This window comes from Oryzias latipes, chromosome 20 (assembly GCF_053564925.1).
Source record: "Oryzias latipes strain Hd-rR chromosome 20, Olatipes_Hd-rR_3.1".
Classification (NCBI taxonomy): domain Eukaryota; kingdom Metazoa; phylum Chordata; class Actinopteri; order Beloniformes; family Adrianichthyidae; genus Oryzias; species Oryzias latipes.
In genome coordinates, this window is record NC_136256.1 from 27189562 (window position 1) to 27210164 (window position 20603).

General features: G+C 38.9%; 1 protein-coding gene across 5 annotated transcripts in view; it reads left to right on the forward strand.

Moving 5' to 3' along the window:
- Positions 1–1129: 1129 nt before the first annotated feature.
- Positions 1130–20603, forward strand: part of ralylb (RALY RNA binding protein like b) — a 152054-nt gene continuing 132580 nt past the window's right edge. Inside the window, exons 1-3 of one of the 5 annotated variants that reach the window (XM_023950099.2) lie at positions 1145–1551; positions 2012–2074; positions 2180–2281. The gene's annotated coding sequence lies outside the window, so the exon portion shown is untranslated. The other 4 variants (XM_078938318.1, XM_023950100.2, XM_078938319.1 and 1 more) reach the window with 4 other exon arrangements.

A 20603-nucleotide genomic window follows, 5' to 3' on the forward strand; every position in this document is an offset into this window, starting at 1 on the left:
TTAACGTTCTTGTGTAAATAATAAGTAAACAATAGCTTTTGGAATGTTGCCTTTTATCTTTTAAGACAGTGGAGACATAAAGTGAAAACGATTTTGGAGCACAATATAAAAATGAACTACCATACATAATTTTACAATAGTAAAAGAAATTAGCTCCAAAGCTGTAGGCAGCATTGCTCACATTTGAAATCATCTATCAACACACACTCTCCTGCAGCTCATAGAAAGCCACACTGAAAAACTGAAGACACTAAATGACATCCTTCAACAGGAAGAAGCTTTAACTGTCTGAATTTCCAGACAATCTGAGAGTGAGATGTAAACGCTTATTTTCCACAACGCCATTGTTGTTGTCCGCTCAGAACAATAAAACCATTCAATGGATGTGACCATTTTCAGTATCTGACAATGACCCAGAGCTGCACAAATAGTGGTTGGCGCTCAGAATGCCCTGGTTCAAATTGCGGCTGGGATCTTTCTGTATGGAGTTTGCATGCTCTCCTTGTGCATGTGTGGGTTTTCTCTGGGAGCTCTGGCTTCCTCCCACGTTTCAAAAACAGATTGATTTTTATTTTCAGGCTAATTGGGTGTCTCTAAATTGTCCCTATGTGTGCTTGTGAGTGAGTGACCTTGCAACATGGCGACCTGTTCAGGGTGTACCCCGCCTTCACCCAACAGTAGTTGGGTTGGCTCCAGCAACCCCGTGACCCTGAAAGGGACTCAGCAGGTTCTGAATGATGATGCCTCCTGTTTGTCATTTGTCTTAAACCAAGCAGAAGTCTTTAGGTCTAATTTCCCAGGATAGTTTATTTAATTGTTCAATGTGCACGTCCTAAATGATGAATTCATTGCTATTATTATTATTATTTTGTTGTACATTTTAGGTTCTTCTGGAGTTTTCTTTTACCCTGAATGTTGCTCAGATTATATTTTTTAAATGGCATTTTAACATTTTTTTACAGTCCTTTATGGTAATGTTCAATAACTTGAAGATATGTATCGGTATGAGGCATGTACAGATGTGGGATAAACCTTCGTTTTGTGGCCATTATCTTTGATTAAGTAACGAATGATGTGGTGCTTCTTAATGCAAACCTTCAGTTTCAGCAGTTTCTCCTGAGTGCATTCTCCCACTGATTTCAGCACCACGGACAGCGCCTTTCATGGCGCTGTCTTTCAGCACCACGGACAGAGCTGACCGTCTCGTGTTTTTCCCCCGGTCCACAGAGCAGAGAAGAGGCACGCGGACCCCCGCGAAGGAGGCGAGTGTCCGCGTGGACCGTGACTCCGTGAGAGGGCTGCATCTTTAAAACGGCAGCAGAAAAGCCCACAGCCGGCTCAGTCGGAACCGCGGCTCGTGAAGGACTACCTCCTTGTGAGGAGAGCGCCGAGCATCAGCTGGACTCTCATTGCTGGAAGTCGAGGCTAAATCAGTCACATGACAGGACTGGAGGCAGAGCGCTAGAGAAAAGGCACAGCATTCGGGCTCGCACCGCCATACTGTATTTTGAACCATTTCACATTTTTATTGCAACATTTTACTCCCGCTCGGTGAGTACAGATTTCCACTGGCCTCTTTTTTCTAAAGCATTTTTTGTCTTTTGAATTGCTCCCCCTTTTTTTTGGTTATTTTTCCTCCTTTTGCTGGTGTTTGAATCGGGCTTTGACGTGGTGGTTTTGAGCGTTTTTCCCATCAAGTTTTGAGCATGCAGTCGTTCTGATCATCCGGAGTGCCAGCAGGGTAAACGGGTGCGTAATCGGTCAGGAGACAGCCTTGACTCGCTTGCAGTTTTGTTTTTAAGCATCAGGAGCCAAACAGGTTTGAGCGGTAATGAGATTTTTCCAAACGTTTTGATTTTTTTTGTTGCTGTCGACTTTTGCAGTTGCTGTGCCTGGGTTTGCATTTTGCAGTGGTGTTGGTTGCCTTCGAGTTTTGTCATTTTCCTGTCTCGGGGGAGTCTCAGCGATCCAACCCCTTCGCTTTTACTTTGTTTCTCTTTTCTTTCTAAAGGGAAACCTTTTTAAGCCCCCGTGACGTTTTAACCTGGTACTTTTCTTGCAGCTGAGCTCACAGGTTTGTGTTTTTCTTCCTTTTTTTTGTGTTTCTCTCATTTTTGCGTTATACTTTTGCTGGTGACTGTGTCAAGTATTTTTTGGATGTTTTTATTTTTCTGACTAGATGATTCTGGGTGGACGAGGGGAGTTTTGATTCTTGGGGAGAGTTCAATGCGTTTTTCTTTTCTATATCAACGAGGATGAACAGACACTTTTCCCCTTGCAGGTATATACATACATCCATACATATATATACCACTATAAATGTGAAAATGCGTGGAAAACCTGTGTGTGTTTGCAATAAAGAATGAGGTGACAGAAATATGCACCTGTGGCTGACGTGTTATTTTGTAGAGCTGGCCAGAGCGTTCATCAGTCTGAGAACCTAGTGCGTTTTAAATCATGTGCTGGTGCTCAGCAAGGAGATTAAAAATCGCAGCTGATTCCAACAATAATAAATGTAAGCAGCTGATAAAGATGGAAAGGATGCAAAAACGAAGATGTTTTCAATATGGATGCCCTCTGCATAAAACAAATAGGCAAAACTGCATGATGTGCAAATATCTTGCAAAACTAAAGTACTCTCTCCATGGTTGCACAAACTCAGATCAGCTTTTGCACGCATAAAAACTCCTGGATTTTGTCAAATCAGATTTTGCAGGAAAGAATAGAGCTACTGATGTGCCTAAAAGAGGACTTAATGTGAATTAATCCCTCAAAAAGGCAGCTTTACTTCAGATTACTGGTGTGCTGCAGAAAAGGCATAAACAACCTAATAGATGTGATGTAGTCCTAGCATAAAATCAAATGGAAAGGCTTGCAAACAACAGCTGGATTCATTTGCTTTGGCTTTCGAGTCACTCTGCACATCTGCAGGACAATTCCCTAAGTTTGGCGCGGAGCGGTGAACGTTTGGACGTCAGACGTCGTCAATTAGCTTTCCTGGGATCCACATGTTTTCATCTTCACAGAGCAGGACGGAGCCTCTGTCAGTGTGACATCGCAGACTCGTAAAACACACAAGAGTGGGACCATTAGGTCTGAGTATAGACTGTTAAGTTTCAGTGTCATTAAACAGGCTGCCACAGTAGATCACAGTCAGGTCAGCTTTAATGCGCCGAAATGGGATAATGTTAGACATCGACTGCAGAGCTCAGAAGGGGGAAGCTCCATTTTTAATAAGGCCGAATGATTACAGCAATTAAGAAGAAACATTTGATCAGATGCTGAAGGCTTTATCGGGGATCGATTTCCCTGTTCAGGCGGCGCAGGCCATAAAGCAGATGTAGATGAAGAGATACAGGGATGTTTCCATGCGTTTCCAATTTGTGAGACAATTTGGAAACAATGTGTAGGCGTCAGTCGGTGTTTGCGCTCATGGCGAGATCATTTATGTGTAAATCTGCCTCTCACTTATTGATATTGAGTTGACACAGTTTGATAACACTTCTTTGCTTGGACTTTTTCCCTAAAAAAGAAAAGCAGCCACACTTTTTCGTGTCGTTATTTAGGATGGGAGACGTGAAAGTGGTTCACTGATAATTAATAGAATCTTTTTCATTTTCAAGGCTTTTTGTCTGTTTTGGCTGGAGACCATTTCAATGCATCCAGATGACATTTTTCAGCAAATTCTCTCACTTTCCTCCGTGTTTCTTGTTTAATGCACCTCCTTTTTGCTTTTGTGCAAAATGTAAGATCATTTCATCTGCCAGCTTTTCCCTGGTCACTGCATCCTGACATATTTGGACGTCTTCAGAGGACCGGCTGAGAGGCGTTTCTGCCGCGCCACGCTGCCACGAGCTCCCCGTTCATCTCTCCTGCTAAGCATTATGATAGAGTCCATTACGTCCTGCAGTGCTGTGTCTCCCTTCAGGCAGGTTCTCTGTTATCTGGGCCAAGCCAGAGCTGCACCGGAGACTTACAGAGAGGTGTGATAGCTCATGTGTGCCTATACCTCTGCTGGCATGAATAAAACATCAGATGGGAACCAGCTGTATGCATCAAGCATGTGCAGACCATGAGTCTGTGACAGCATGCTTGTAGGCGGGAGTGGACTTTCAGCTTAATATAGTCCGAAAATTGCAGGTTACAAGCAGGCTTTGGACTTTAGACGCTGTACAGATGCAAACAGGACTAACTAGATTGGCTTTGATGCCATTTATCCTAAAAATCCTTAAAATGTTCAAGAAAGAGATCTTGTTTGAACCTTTAATCGTAAGTGATTCAAAGGAAATTCAAATTTCTGCTGATTTAAACTTTTTGCTTCTAAAACGTTCCTATGAAACACCTGTGGAATGCGTTACATAACAGAGATCATGCGTCAAGCCATCACACAGACCTCCACTAAGACAAAATGAAACCTGATAAATTTGCAAATAGTTTTGAATCAAACACTCCTCCTTCAACAATTTGGACTCTCATGTTGGAGCCAGATGTTCTCCCACGGCAGTGATTGGTCCGAGTCGGTCTGAGTTTTTATGGCAACCACTGTCGCCAATCAGGAGTGAGCTTGTTGGAAGGCCACACCCCTACCACTTGTCACCCAAACAACTTGGCACCCAAGTCAGGTGGTCTCCATCAGGCTCCACCTACTTTTATTGAGCCATCTGATTGGTCAGTTTATAACTTGAACTACACAAAAAATATCAAGAACATGTTTTTTTTTTTTTAAAGTATCAGACCAATAACGGTTATCCTGACCAATAAAATGACTAAGAAGCTGCTTAGACGTCTATGGGATTTTGGCTTCCCGGAACCAGCAGGTATTTCCTGTTTGGACTGCCAGAGGGGAGGGGTCACTCAGTCCAGCTCTCATATAGTGTCAATAAAAGCAGTAAAATCCGTAAATGTGAAATAAACCTGGAACCGTACTGATACAAATGAGATTAAAGCGATAGAAACAGGTGGGAGGAAAAAAGTACAGCAGTCTGGAGTTTAACTATGAAATATCTGATATTCAATTTTAACCAATGCAAGTCGACATACAATTCTTAATGTTCTTTTAATGCTTGTCTGGTGTCATCACATCTCAGAAACAGGAATAGAATCATTCAGTTCTTTTATTTTTGACTTGCATAGATATTTAAAATGGACCTCATGTCTGCTAATAAAGCTGATGAGGATGGTAGGATTTAAAAAAGAGGAAAAATGGAAAACAAAAAGGTGAGACCAGAACATTTCACAGGAAACAAAGCTGGTGAGTTTTAGCTGACAGTTGTTTAGAGAGGAGATGTTTTCTTCTGCAGCCTTGAAAATGGTGTAGTTTGGAAACACATAGGCGGATATTATCTTCATTTTAGCATAAAAAGCAAAAGTCAAAGTAGATGATGGCAAAAATAAGTACAACTATTTCAAAAAATCGACAGGAAAGGTTGGTTTAAAACCAAAACAACTGCCAGAAAATTGGATCTATGTGGATTTTGTTTAAATTATTTTAACATTTATAACATTTGAAGTATTTACTTGCTCTTTTTTGCAGAGATATACTAACAAATTTAAAATCTAAGTGTAATAAAAATATTTCTGAGGTAAAGTATGTCTGTAAAGCTGCAGGAGAATAGACAGAAAATATTGTTTTCTTGGCACAATCTCTCTTGACCTTGAATTAAATGCAGCAAAACAAGACGCACACTGAGAGCTGCTGAACTCGCAGGCGTGTTTCTCCACGAGAAATGGCTCCAAGCTGTATTAGTGCTGTTAAATTGGGGCCAGTTAGGCTGCAATTATGTTTTCCTTTATGGCAAGCGAGCTAATTTGAAGAGAAATTACTTTCTTTTCTTCGGAGGGAAATAAGGTTTGTTCTGTCTGATTAGGAGTAACATATATTCACACAGAAAGCTTCACATGTCACTTAACAACTTCCTGTTAGAAAGGCAAAGTGGGATCGGTTCTGTTGTCGGCCCGGTGGTATTGATCCGACTAACCCGATGGCTTGCAGGCCACGCGTGTCAGACTGAGTTAACATTTACAGCACAATTTTCTAATCAAGTCCTTATCAAATTACGGCGAGCAGCAGAACCGCGTGGGATCATTGAAAATTAGTTTTTAGATTACATATTGATTCACCATTTCTACCAGGTTACATACAATATGTTTTGTTTTTTTGGAGTTCAACATTAATATCCGAGCTTTTCTGCTGAAAAATCCGCGTTCCGAAGGGACAGCAATTAATGCGCACTTTGTAAAACGGGATTTCAGTGGAGGTGCACGCGCTTTATGCAACATCACACTAAACTTCTTTGGATATTAATGCATGTCTCTCCCATCAGTCTGCCAACAACTATCATTAAATTTTAACCCTCAGGCAGGAAAAATCCCCGCTTTTTCTTCTCCGGCCTGTCTTTTTCTATCAAAAAAAGAAGTGATGCCTCATACATATAAATCTATGGCGGTATGTTTGAAATGTCGCGGCAGAGCGCCCTGAAGTAGCAGCAATATGCAGAGCAAACAGGTCATGTCAGGCTTTTGCTGTTGTTAACCTTTAAATTCGTATTCAACAGGAACTTTTTGTTTTTATTTTTCATTTTTTTGCGAAATCTGTAATGTAGCCTTTAAGACTCCTCCCTACTGCTAAAAGGAAAACAGATTCTCATCAGATTTTCATCACCATTATAAAAACTGTTGTAACCTAAAAAAGGGAAGATACATTAAAGACCCACTTGGATAAAAGGATAAAATTGTCTTTTTGGTGTTTACAACACATTTGTTGTGGTATTTTTCTGATGATGGAGGACACGTCTTAAAAAAATGAAGGTCAAAATTGCATTTCTGAAAATTTCTTTATTCAAATTGTTGTCAATTAAAGATGCCGGTTAAAATATATATATAAATATATTTATATAGATCATATTTGTGAAGTAGAAAATACGATGTGTGGGCCAAAAGCTCACTGCTCCACTCCATTCTGATGCATCCACTTAAGGCCGTGTCACACAGCCACTATGTACATTTTGTGCATACTGCACGGATATAAATTGGTCATACGTGATTATACATGGAAAAGTGCGAAAAGTTGTAGTTCTTTACGTGAAATTTTCACAGATGAATCACAAAACCATGGAAGAATGAAGATAGAACGAGCGATTATATGCAATTTATTGGTGATTTGTGTGTCAATTACATCATTTTAACGAAATATGTGCATCAAATAAAAGTTAGACATCTGTGGTACATGATTAATAAGTCTGCTAGACAAACGTGGAATGGTTGTGGAAAGACACAAATCACACACAATTATTTGTGTATAAACTACGAAAAGATACGTGCAAACTGCGTGATTCTCAACTGACCAAAGATTTTGAACATCTCAAAACCGAATTCAAGTAAAGACCCGTCGGCCGAAACCCTCGACAGACGTCTGCACACGTCGACAAACGCAAGAAACACTTATGAATGACGTGTGTCACGCACGGATCACGAAAAACTGAAATTACATTTGTGAAAAATGCACAAAATAGCTGTGTGATACGGCCTTTACAGATAAAAAGATCCATGTACGTCTTTGTTTTTCTGTGCTGGCATCTGGATCGTAACTGTACGGCTGGATAGAGAGCTCTGGTGTTCCTCGCCATTTTTGTTGCACCGCAAATGTTAGCTAAAGATGTAAGCTAGCAGGAGAGTGTTTAACAAATAGATGGATGTCGGGAAGAGTGGGCGGTGGGGTTGTGCCAACAGTCCCGCCCACAACTCAGAGGTAGTTTCTAATGGATTGCTGCTGCTCTGCAGAAATTGTGTCCAATAAAAACTTTTTGTTTGATTTTGGCTAAAAACTGCCAAATTTTAATTAAAGACCACTGGGAACATTTTAAAAATGGATCAAGAAGGTGATCTGCGTGGGTCCAACCGGGTGAGACTTCCCCATCAACCTAAGTTACATTTTAAAGACGTTTATTGTATTTTGTTTGAATTCGAAACAAGATGAACGCTGATTTTTAAGGTAATTGTTACCTAAAGTCAAACAAAAGTTTAAAGTTTGTGCAATTAAGTTTGAGTGATTTTTTTCTTTTATAAGGCTTGCTCCCACAGCTGTATTTTAAGCATTGAGCTGCTCTTTTTCAGGCTGATATTGTGCGTTTAAGTGGATGTGAGAGGTTAGCTGAAAAAAAAAAAGGCTGAGAAGTGGTGGAGAGCCTTCCGAAGCAGGTGGCGGAGCCCTCCAGATGCCACGGAGAAGCAGCGAAGCAGATAATGTCCTGCCTAGATTACCTCAGGGACTTGATTACGGTGGAGAGTCCCCCTCCAGGTCAGCTCCAAGCTGGTTTCTGCAGCGATCAGCTGTTCTCACTGTGGTCCTGCAGGCCTCAGCTGTCGCTCACCTGCTCCAGACCCGTTTCAGCCGCACAAACCCCCATTACACCAAAGATTACCTCCCTGTATCATGACAGACACAATTGCAAGTTTAGCCACACTTTGCTGACGTTGCTTTGGGGCAGATTCTGGGGCCGAGGCTCAGTGTGACCCCAGGGTTGTCCAAAGGGTCTCGCAATGAGAGGAAAAAAGACTTCAGTCACACAAACTCAAAGGTTAAAGTCTGTTGATGACAGGAATTGAGTGGAACAAAGAAAAAAAGCCAAAACAAAACCAGTAAAAAGAGATAAATTCTATGTACAATTCTACACAGAGGATTCAAAAGGCGGGGAAAAACTTCAATGCTCTTCACCGGAAGGCAAAACAGAATTGACAGAAAAGACGCATAGAGAGGGACGAAATGACCACAAAGACAAAAGAAACAGGTGTAAACACGGCATAAAAGACCAAAGAAAGAAAGAAAACTGTCAGTAATACCTTACAAAAACAAAATGATGGTTTGAATCAAAGATGAAACCACAAAAAGGGTAAAATAACTCAAACATTTTGCATCAAACAACTCAGAATTAACTCTGTCATTAACTTTTACTTCACAAAAGGAAATGTTTGTTTCAAAACTTTTGTTTGATTTATTTGATTGGGATGCTTTGTTTTAAACTAATGTAGTTTGATGCTAAAAGTAAATTGGATTTGAGTCATTTTCCTATAAAACCTATTTAATGTTAATTATAGGTACAAAATACAATAAGTAATTCTATTGGCAATCATTTAAAAAAAACAGCCAACAATGAAATCTACAATTGGAGCAAATAAATGGTTTGCATAAAGATTCTAAAGTGATTTCAGGAGAATCCTCAGGATCTATTTTCAAACCCTTTTAATTATGACAAAGCCGATTTTAGCCTAAATCTAAAATCCTGTGTTGTTTTCCAGGACATAGTTTCTGCAGAGCAGCAGGAGTTCCTTAGAAATGTACCTCTGAGGTGGGATCTATGGGCGGGACCACCCCCTTCCCCTCCCTGTTGCAGAAAGCTCTCTGTTTACATGCTAGCATACAGCCTTTCACACCCCAACCTAACATTAGCGGTGCAACAGAAATGGCGAGCATCAGAATAGAGCAGAGCAGGGAGCTTGTGGCCCGCCCAGCATATGCAATTTTTAGCTTAATTTTCTTCATATATGTCCTTCGTCATCAGCAAAGCACCAAAGGTACCATTTTCATTGGACGGGGTCTTTAAATAGTCCACAAAATTTCACAAAAGCTGGTGTTTTTGTTTGCCAAGATGATGCTGCACTCCTCAAACTTCTCCAATGCACACTCAGATTCGTGGAAAGGACCCACAAATATTTTGCAGGAAGGATGCTCAGTAACAGACAGACTCTCCGGAAGCTTCCCGAGCAGATATTTGCAGGAAACCGAGAATAAAGAGATATTTCCACATAGAGGCGTCTTGACTGAGAGACTCACGGGGAGCATGACCTCAATTTTCAGCGTCTGCCGCTGGGAAAGCACAGGAGCAGTCCGGGAGCAGTGCTAGCTGGCTAGCTGCATCTGTGTGTGCTCTCGGGGGCAAGACGATGTCCACGGAGCAAATCTTTTATGTTTCTTTCAACAATTGCTGCACTTGAGGAAGCAGTGACCGTGCAAAGGCAATCCATCTGGCATTAAAAGTTTGATTTATTGACCAAATTTAAGAGAACTTTGTCCACATCTAACATAAAATGAGCTTCTTCTTTTTTGTACCGTGCAGTTTGTTTTTGTTCTCCTCGATTTTAGGTCAGGAGCAGGATTATAGTCAGACTTGGAGGCCATCTGAGCTTAATCTAAGTTCTAAAACAAGCAAACAAAAGCTCCTCCATCTGTAAGTACAGCGCCACACAACAACACGTTTATGAGCAGAACGCCGTCATTTCACTTCCCTCCTTAGCAACAAAAAAAGCAATCAACTGCTGAAACGCTAACAGCTTGTTGACATCTTGCAGTGAGGCGCAGTCTATCAGGTGTGTGTAAATAAGGCTTCGTTCTCTGTATTGATTTTTGTTCCAGGTTTTGACATCTGAGGGAGTCGAGCACGCTGTGGCGTGTTTGCAGGGTTTCCAACAAGCTTTATTTCTGTTTCCACTTATTTTTGGTCTTAAAAACCATAAAATGTAAGATCCTGCAGAAAAAATACCTTCAGAAAGTTTTGCATCACATTATTTTCCTTTTGTTGTTTTTCATTTCAGTAAAGTAAATAAAGGAAAATCACTTGAAAGGTAAAAGACACTCTTCTTTCACTCTTTTTACGCTGCATACAACTAAAAACCCATTTATTTTTGCTAAGTTAATTAACCAGTTAATTAATCTGTTAGGAAAATTGTTTTTACGTGAATATAGGTATTTATTATTTACGATTTATGTTAAAGATTAAATAAAAATGTGTCATTTTTGAGTAAAGGGTAGAGAAATCATCTCTGCTTTTTTAAAGAAAACAAACTCAAAAAGTTAATCATCTTTAGGGAGATTCACAGGTTTAGAGAGGATGAAATATGTCAAATAAAGTTTTTAAATCATAAATATAATTGTTTTGTATTGTAGAACCCATGTAAAGACTTGCTCGTTTGACGAAATCCTTGTGCAGTGGTCCCCATCATCTGGGCTGCGGACCGGTACCAAAACACTCTGTTTTATTAATAATCTGAGTCTGAAGGAAGTTTGATTTTGGAAAACTCCTGGATTCTCTCCACCACATCCCATCCAGCCAAGTGGGCCTCGTATGGTTTAAAAACGGGCGGAAAATGTGGGCCCCGAATGGGTTCGTCCACAGTTTCTGTGGTGGCCCACCTGTGTTTGCCCACATCGGCTTGAGTGGGGCTACGCTAGCCAGCCGCCCAGTGGACGGCGTCGAAAGATCCGCTGCCCGTAATCCGTAATCCCATGCGAGCGGCGCCGCCCAGAGGCCGGCAGAACTGACATCAAGCCGATTTGTTGCCTGAAAAAGAGGTTGGAGACCACTGATCTAGTGGATATTTGACAAACTGAATGTGACTCTAAAAAGCTTTGCTTTCAACCTGGAAGTTGTCGTCATTTGGTAGTCAGTATCGCCTGTTTGGAAAGTTTTGTGTTTTTGCATCATGTGTCCAGAAATTAGAAATATCAAAGTTGTTAAACCAGTTCATTATAGCCAATAATCTCATTTGTCTTTTCTTTGTCACAGTGAGTACAGAGGTAAATGATTTGCCAAAATAAACCCAACATTTAAGGTTTGCTCAAGCTCCTGCGATGTTTCTGAATCTTTTCTTTAAGCTACTATCAAGTATAAAAAATAAAAATAAGCTCTCAAGAGTTAAATTGACTTGAATTGATCTGTCACAACTCAAATTCCTGTCAACATTACAGCATATTTTGATTCTAAAACTACTAAAAACAAAAAAACTTACCATAATTTCCGAACTATAAGAGAGTTTATCAACTCAATGTATGGCAACTGTTTATGCCCAATAATTAATAAGCCTACACGTATAACCAAAGAATCAGCAACGTTGCTAGATAACATATTCACAAATAGAACTGATAAAGAAATTTTGGGAGGCCTTTTGTTTTGTGATATTACTGATCACTTGCCTGTGTTTGCAGTGTTGAAAAATGTGTCTTCAAAGAAAATGTATACACAGACCCAGGGAAAATGGATAAGGTGTTGCAGTTCTGATAACATTGATTCATTTAGGAGGGCTCTATGTAATCATACATGGAATGAGATCTATGCTTCTACCAATGTGAATGAAGCTTATGATGCCTTTCTGCATCGATACATAGAGCTTTATAATTTAAACTGTCCAAAAATTAAAATTAGTCATAAAAAAAATAACGAAAAGCCTTGGATAACCAAAGGTATTGAAAAGGCTTGTAAAAAGAAAAATGCACTATACAGACAGTTTGTAAAAGAAAAAAGTAAAGAAGCAGAAAATACATATAAAAATTATAAAAATAAATTGGTGAATATAATAAGAAATTCTAAAAAACAGTATTATCATAAGTTAATTGAGCAACACAAATTACACATGCAAGAGACTTGGAAAATAATAAACAAATTAACCAAAAAAAACAATAAGAAACAAGAGTATCCAAGTTATTTTAAAAAAAATGATATTCAGATCAGAAACACAATGCTTATTGCAAATGAATTAAATGAATACTTTGCTAGTGTTGGAAATAAACTTGCAATGGAAATAAAAGAGCCAATAAAGAAGTTGAAAGAACTTAGTATCCAATCAAACAAGTTCTCAATGTTTCTGTCTGAGGTTAGTTCAAATGAAATACTAGAAATTGTAAGAACATTTCAAAATAAAAGATCCAAAGATTGGAATGACATTGATATGTCGTTAATTAAAAATTGAGTTCATTTTTGAACCATTAACTCATATATTTAACATGTCTTTTAGGGAGGGCATTTTTCCAAATAACATGAAAATAGCAAAAATTATTCCCATTTTTAAAAATGGAGATCGCCATATATTTACAAATTACAGACCAATTTCATTATTATCCCAATTCTCCAAGATATTAGAAAAACTTTTTGTTAAAAGAATGAACAATTTTATTGGAAAGTTTAATTTATTGCATGAGGATCAATATGGTTTTAGGGCTGGTAGATCTACTTCAATGGCGATAATGCATCTAGTTGATTATATTTCTTCCTCAATAGAGAAGAAGAAATTTACTGTAGGCGTTTTTGTTGATCTTCAAAAAGCATTTGATACATTAAATCACACTGTTACTTAGTAGGTTACAGAAATATGGTTTTAGAGGAATAGCATATTCCTGGTTAGAAAGTTATCTTATTAACAGATGTCAGTATGTTTATTTCAATAACGAAAAATCTGATATGTGTCCTGTTACATGTGGAGTACCCCAGGGGTCCCTGTTGGGTCCTATATTATTTATTTTATACATAAACGACCTTTGTAAAGTTTCTGATTTGTTAAATTGTGTTTTATATGCTGACGACACTACTTTGTATTTATCTGGAGATAACCTGGAAAAGCTTCTTTCAGACATAACAAAAGAATTATCCATAATCAAACAATGGTTTGATTCAAACAAACTGTCTTTAAATCAAAATAAAACCAAGTACATTATATTTGGCTATAGAAAACGGGAAAACATCTCTGAGTTAAAAATTGAGGATGTTGTTCTTGAAAGAGTAAATGAAATAAAATTTCTGGGAGTAATCTTGAATCATACATTATCATGGAAACCACACATAACTTATATTCTCTCTAAATTGTCCAAATCATTAGCCATCCTACATAAAGTCAAATATTTTTTAAACACAGCTACATTGTATATTCTATATTGTTCCTTCATGATTCCTTATTTGACCTATTGTTTAGAAATCTGGGGGCATAGTTACAAGTCAAATACAAAACCTATTTTTATTCTGCAAAAAAAAGCAATTAGAATTGTAAACCACTCTTCATACAATCAATCCACAAAACAAATATTTCCTAAATTAAGGGCAATAAAATTTTATGATTTAGTTTATCTTAGTACTGGAATTTTTATGTTTAAAGTTAAAAAACAATGTGTACCTGCCAAAATACTGAGTTTGTTCGAAATAAAAGTTGATAATTATGATTTTCGAGGTAAAGATATGTTTAAAAAGAAAGTGGTCAGAACTAACGCATTAAGGAATAGTATTTTTGTTCAGGGGGTCAACATGTGGAATTTATTATCAGACGAACTGAAAAATGCAAAATCCATACTGCACTTTAAGAAAATGTATAAAGTTAAAATGTTTCAAAAATACCTTCTGGACTGAGAGACTTTGGTGGTTGTGAGGTCATTTTGAGAAGTGTTTGTTTTGTTTTTTGTTTTTGGTTTTTTCATCTTTTTTCTTTTCTGATTTAAGGTTCTAACAGTTTGTAGGTAGATGTAATGTTTGTATTCAGGGTTGGGGAAATAAGCCTTGGCTTCACCCAACACCTTTTTCGGTTAATTTTGTTCAATGTTTATGTTATGTTTATTTATTTATTATTATTATTATTATTTTCAATGCTTATGTTGACATTGATCAGTGTCAATGTTTATGTTGATGTTTTTAAGTTTGTTTGTTTAACTTAACCGAAATAAAGTTTCTCACAATGTCAAAAAAAAAAAAAAAAACTATAGAGTGCACCTGATTATAAGCCGCACCCATTACATTTTTAAAGGATAAAACATTTTGTACATACATAAGCCGCACCTGTCTATAAACCGCATGTGTTCACATTGAAACGTGTTGTAGAATGAGGATGTGTGTGTGCTTAAACCAGGCGCCACGTGTGTAAGAAAGAGGAGCGAGCGCTCTCACCCCCTCCTCTTACACACCCACACACACACACATACTCTTTCTACAACACCTATATAGTTAGTTCATTATTAGATAGTTAGTTGTTACTGTTATTTGTTAATAAAGAATAGTGCATTGTAATTATTACTGGTACCGGTATATTTTTGCCGCCTGGGGGTTTTGTGTTGGGGGGTAAACCGCGACACCGCCACTCCTACTGCTTCATCACTGCGATGATCAAAAATCCCTGTGACGCGGCAGTAACAGGGCAGCAATATGGTAGTAACAGCACCAGGGCTGGTTAAAAAACCATACCGGTAAAAGTCACTGAGAGCAGCGGTAACTTATAAACACGCGCCTCCTGTGCACTGAAACCATGGAAGTCTTCCTCCTCAGTGTCGGATTGGAATAGCATCAGATATTCTTCGCCACAGACTCTCTCAGTGTCTCCTTTATTGTCGTTGTCAGTGTCCCTCTGAGGTAAATTCTCTCCTGTTCTTGCGCTGTCCTCTCCGTCACGCAGCAGAACGGCTTTTCCAAACCCATTGGTGATGGTGGATTTTTTCACACTGCTTTTAATGATTGCTTTTAACTTGAACGCTGCATCAAGTGCATTTCTTCTTACTCATTCACAAAGCAGGAATTTACATTAAACTTGCATCTTCCTCGACACATATACCGTACTCCCCCGTCTCACTCTTACCCTTTCTGCTCGAGCGCCCCTAGCGGTTGTTAGAAAAAATGCATCAGTGAACAAGCCGCAGGGTTGAAAGCGTGTGACAAACGTAGCGGCTTATAATCCGGAAATTACGGTAAATCATTTCTTTAAAAGCCTGTATTTTTCTATCTTAAATGGCCTTTCCTGGGGTTTGCTCTTCATTTTTGGTCAGACTGGAAGGATTTTTGGCCTCCCTCTATTCTTTACATACTTGGTTCTTATTGTATATGAAAAAAAAAGGCTGAGTACGGGAATGAGGCAGGTGTGAGACATTTGTCTCGTTGTCCCTTTGAGGACACGCATGTCAGGTGGAATTGCAGCCGATTGTTCCTGGAAGGGTTTTGCAGAGGAAGCAAGAAGTGAGGGTCGGAGGTCACGCAGCAGATGAATACTTTGCCTAGTTGGTGATCAACTCTCAACGTGAATGGACACATCTTCTTTATTAGAGGAGGTATAACTTGTAGTTTTTCTGAAAGACTCAAACTGATAGACCTCAGATTGGAGTTTTACGCATTATGAAGTCAAAACATTGAAAATATTAAATAATCCAGCTTCCATATCGACTTAACATGTTCTCCTCTGACATTTTGCATTTTTCTTGACCCGTATCTGTCAGTAAATCACCTTAATGGTGCTTCTAGTTAGTATATCTTCTACAGGATGCAGTAAAATATTTTTTTGTTTTGTTTTTGGCATCGTTCACTCAAAGACACCTGTCCCTGCCAACAGTAGGGAATGCAAACATAATTAAGTGATCAAGCAGACACATTACCAGTTTAAATAGCATTAATTGCAGACATGGGTTTGAAATATTCATTCAAATTAGTCTCATGATTTAGGCACGGATCTCATCCGAGCGAGTGCAATCATGCCGCTAATTAGGTCAGTCAATGCTAGTTGAAATAATCTCAAAAGCAATTTCACTTTCCAATTACTTATAAGCAAAGAGAATGAAAGCAATATAGGCTGAAAATGTGTGAAGGAACAGGAAGGGCAGAGCGATGACAGAAAAAATAAACAAGTTTTAATCTTTACTTTTATTATAAAGAGCATGTCTTTGGATTAAATGCCGTCGAAACCGCTGGTCACTGCTTCCTTAAAGTAGTTTCCCTTCTCGGGGAATAAAATAATTGATGTGAGATTAAAACCTTCGCTTCTATAAAACATTTAAAATATTTATCTTGTTTTCCTGAAACCTTCATGACTCAGTTTCTGTGTATAAACAGTCAGAGATGTTGGTTGGCAAAGATTCATCCAGTTTTATGGACGTGAGGAAACGCAAAAACCTTCGGAGCTTAACTTTGGGAGGTTACCATGACAACACGATGCAAAAGTACCACTTACAGAAAGATGTGTGCTGCTTTAGGAGAGTTTTTCTTGCATGATGGGAATTAGATACCGACCTGAGATTCCTGCTGTACTCTCACATGAAAATAACGTGTAGGTTTTATTTGCTCTCAACAGACGCGTGAAAGTCAAATATTCATGATGGTTTTTTTCCTGCTATGCAGCTCCAGCAGTTCAGATGAGTCAAAGCAGAAGCTGCTTCTGATGCTCTTTATGAGTCTAGGTAGTAAAACGTCAGGAGCTTGTAGGCTCGGATCACTACATAAAGTCAGTTAAACAAAAATTCATGAAATGTAAAAAATGGCTCAGGCTCAGGCGGTTGAGCAGGTCGTCCACTGATCGAAGGGTCGGCGGTTTGATTCCCGCTCCCCCCAGCGAGCTGTCGTTGTGTCCTTGGGCGAGGACAGTGTTTTTGAGTGGTTCCATCAAGAGTCCTCTACAAAGTTTATAGTTCACACCAAATTATTTATTAACTAATCATACTCCTTTTATGAATCCACTGTGTTCTGATGATGAAAACTTGAATGATTAATGAAAAAAAAAGATGTCTGTACATTTTTCCCAAATGACAAATCATTGAAACGCATTATGGTTACTATTCGCCAAGTAAGAATGGATGCACACTAGTTTTTTACAGAGACTTTGGGGACATTTCCAGGCCTCTGGATTTTGGAATTGCAGTTTTGGACAGCCGGAAAAAAATGGAGAACACCTCAAAAATGTCATGTTCTGATTTCTTTTTCTATCATGTTGTTGTGTCAAATGCTTTAATGGTGATCTTATTTCCTGCTTTTTAATAATCAACTATTGTATTTTTTAGTGCTTTTCTATCATAATGTAGCCATATAAAGTTTGTGATTCTATATTTTGGTCACGGTTTTCTTGTGCACCTGCTCAGGGACTGCGGTTGCAAATTAGCATCAAAGCTATAATCCGTTATGTTTACATCTATGACTCTCTAAATAGATGCTTGTTAATATACATCGTCCCTATGAAATAAATAAACCTAAACGGTGCACAAAGTAGTGAGGTAATCTGGACATGACTGTCTCCAAGTTGCATTGTATTTAACCACAATGCATTGCGTTTTAACAAATTGTGATGTATTTTTTCTAAATCAAGTTTTCACTATCAGAACATAGTGAATTCACAGGAAGTCGTCGTAAATTGTTCATATATTTGAGGTTTTTACTTGAAAAAGAGTGATGTCACATTGATCCTATATAAAAGTGAAAAAGGGGGATTGGATTTCGGAATTGCGTTAAAATCCAGGACACAAGAAGTAGTGAAGAAATTAGGATTAAGATTTAAAATGGACTATAGCAGGAGAAATGAAGTTTATGATCATTCATGATTTCTGCATACATTTGTTTCTTGACTTATCGAAAAGAAAAAAAATTCAAAAATTCTAAGTTTTTATTTGGATTTAAGAGACATAAGTCTTTAGGATTTATTAGACGTTTATGTTAAATTTCTGTGAGCAGGACCTGTGACTAAAGTTTCTCCAAACAAAGCATTATAATGATAAAAAGAATCAAGCTTCACAGTCTTTTTTATAATTTTACTTACATTTTAAGGCTGATGACCTTATATCTAAAGCAGGGGTGCCCAAATCCAGGCCTCGAGGGCCAGCCTCCTGCTGGTTTTCCAGAAATCTTGCCTTATTTGCTGCTGATTACCTGGATCAGCTGTGTTTGGTCAATAAGGAGCTTCGATGGCAGGATGGTTGGAAAACATGCAGGACGCTGGGCCTTGAGGCCTGAATTTGGGGACCCCTGATCTAAAGAAATACCGGTACACCCAGCCCCAGGAAAATTCATCCAAAAATAACCGTCAATAAAAACCACAGATTGTTGGACATCTTTCTTTTTTTGTTGGCAGCTGTCTCCTCTCAGTGTTACCATGGAAACACAGTTCACTTAGCCCGTGGGCTTGTGGATAAACACTGACGAAATATGTCAGTCTTTCTTTTCATAAGTCTGTCAAACTTCTTTGACTGTCCCATTGGTCCGGGGAGCAGAATCCAAGCCGGTCCTTGCTTCCACGAGCGGCCATAGCTCTGTCAGCCAGCCAGTAACGTTGACTTCTGCTGGGCAGGGACGAGGAGCAAACTCCGGCTACGTCTGAGTGGAGCTAAAGAATGGCTGCAGCAGATCCCCCAACGGCGTTGCCGTGCTACAAACCAAAGATGAAACATCTGCGCGCACAATGCGATCACAGGTCTCCTGCACTTCTTTTGCCCTCTGCTTCCACACCTCTCCAGTCACATTATCCTCATTATCACTTTCCTCCTTCCCAGAGCACTTCCTCACTTCTTCTCCCTCACAGATCTCTCCACAAGCCTCCAGAAAGACAGCTGCTCCGTCCATTCATTCAGTAATTACATTCCTCTGCCAGCTCTTTTGCAGGATGATTATTTAGCTGTCTGCTGCCTTCTCTTTATCCTCTGCCAAACCCCTTTTTCCACGCTGACTCGGAAGCACAGATGACGCTCCTGAGCATCGTCCTGTCTCTGTTCAACAAAACCAACCTGAAAATTAACAATTGATTGATAACCAACTGAAGCGACTTCAAACCAGAACATCTGGGGAACACAAGCTGCTCCAAATAATTAGTTGCTTCTGGAGTCGCAAGTTAAAGTTAGTTTGAGAGTTTTTGCAGAGAAACGGGAACGCTCAGCCTTTAATTCTCGCCTTTTTAGTTTTTTTTTCTGTCTCCTTTAAAGTCAGGGCATCACCAGCTGTTATGGCAGATGGTCAAAGCAAGCAACCAATTTAACTCCTTCCATTTCACTTCAAGCACAAGAGAAACACGCCTTCTGTCTCTGCCTGTCTGCCTCACCCTCTGGCTCTGCCTTCATCTAAGCAGACTCCCTCCTCCTCTTCACCGAGGATGCAGCTTCGCTCTTTGATTTCTGCTCACAGATTTGGCCGGCATCGAATAAAAAGACGGCCCATATCTCTACTATATATTATGCAGTTGAACCCTATATACTATCTCCACTTGAGATTAAGGGGAAAGTGTGGAAAAAAACCCAATCCAGTTTGGAAAGAAAGGAAAGTTACTGATTTGCATGATTAATCGATGAGATGAATCCATCTTTTGGAACACAATCCTCTTGGATTTAGTCAGTTATCATGTTTATCCACATCCATTTACTAAAAATCACAGATTTTGTTGCAACTGATAAACAGCCTTGCTTTGATTGCATGTAAATACCCACAAAAAACATCAACTTTTCCACGGGGTCGAATCCAGACCAACTTAAGATGAATGAAAAACTAGGTTGAAAATGTAAATTATAATATATATTTCTATATTTGAAGGAAAACACAAAACCTGAATGAAAACACTAAATAGGCGAAAAATGTTGCCAAATGAAACATACTGCTGTTTTGTGTTTTTTGCTTTTCTTTTTGTTTGTTCTCAGTCCTGAGTTTACTGTTTGAATTCAGACTTCACTTTTTTCTGAGATGACCCTAATTTTACGTTGGGGCGGGGCTTCAAGCCAATTGGCTACCGGGGTATTATTGGCATCTGGTGATGGAAGTTATGGTGATGTCATTTTTACTCCAGAACTGATGATGCTCTTCCCAAGTTTGGTACATAAAGGAGGGATGACAGCGGAAATGACGTAACCATAACCAATGGGCTCAAAGCCCCGCCCCCACATAACATTACCATAAACCCAGAAAACGAAAAGTCTGAATTGAAACTGTAAATTTAGGACTGAAAGCGAAGAGGAATCGACACGATAAAACAATAAATGGGCTCAGTCTTTTTGTAAATTTTAATTTTAAACTTTTTAGTTTAAGTTTTCCACATTTCATCAATTATATTTATTTTTTAAATGTAGAATTTTTTCT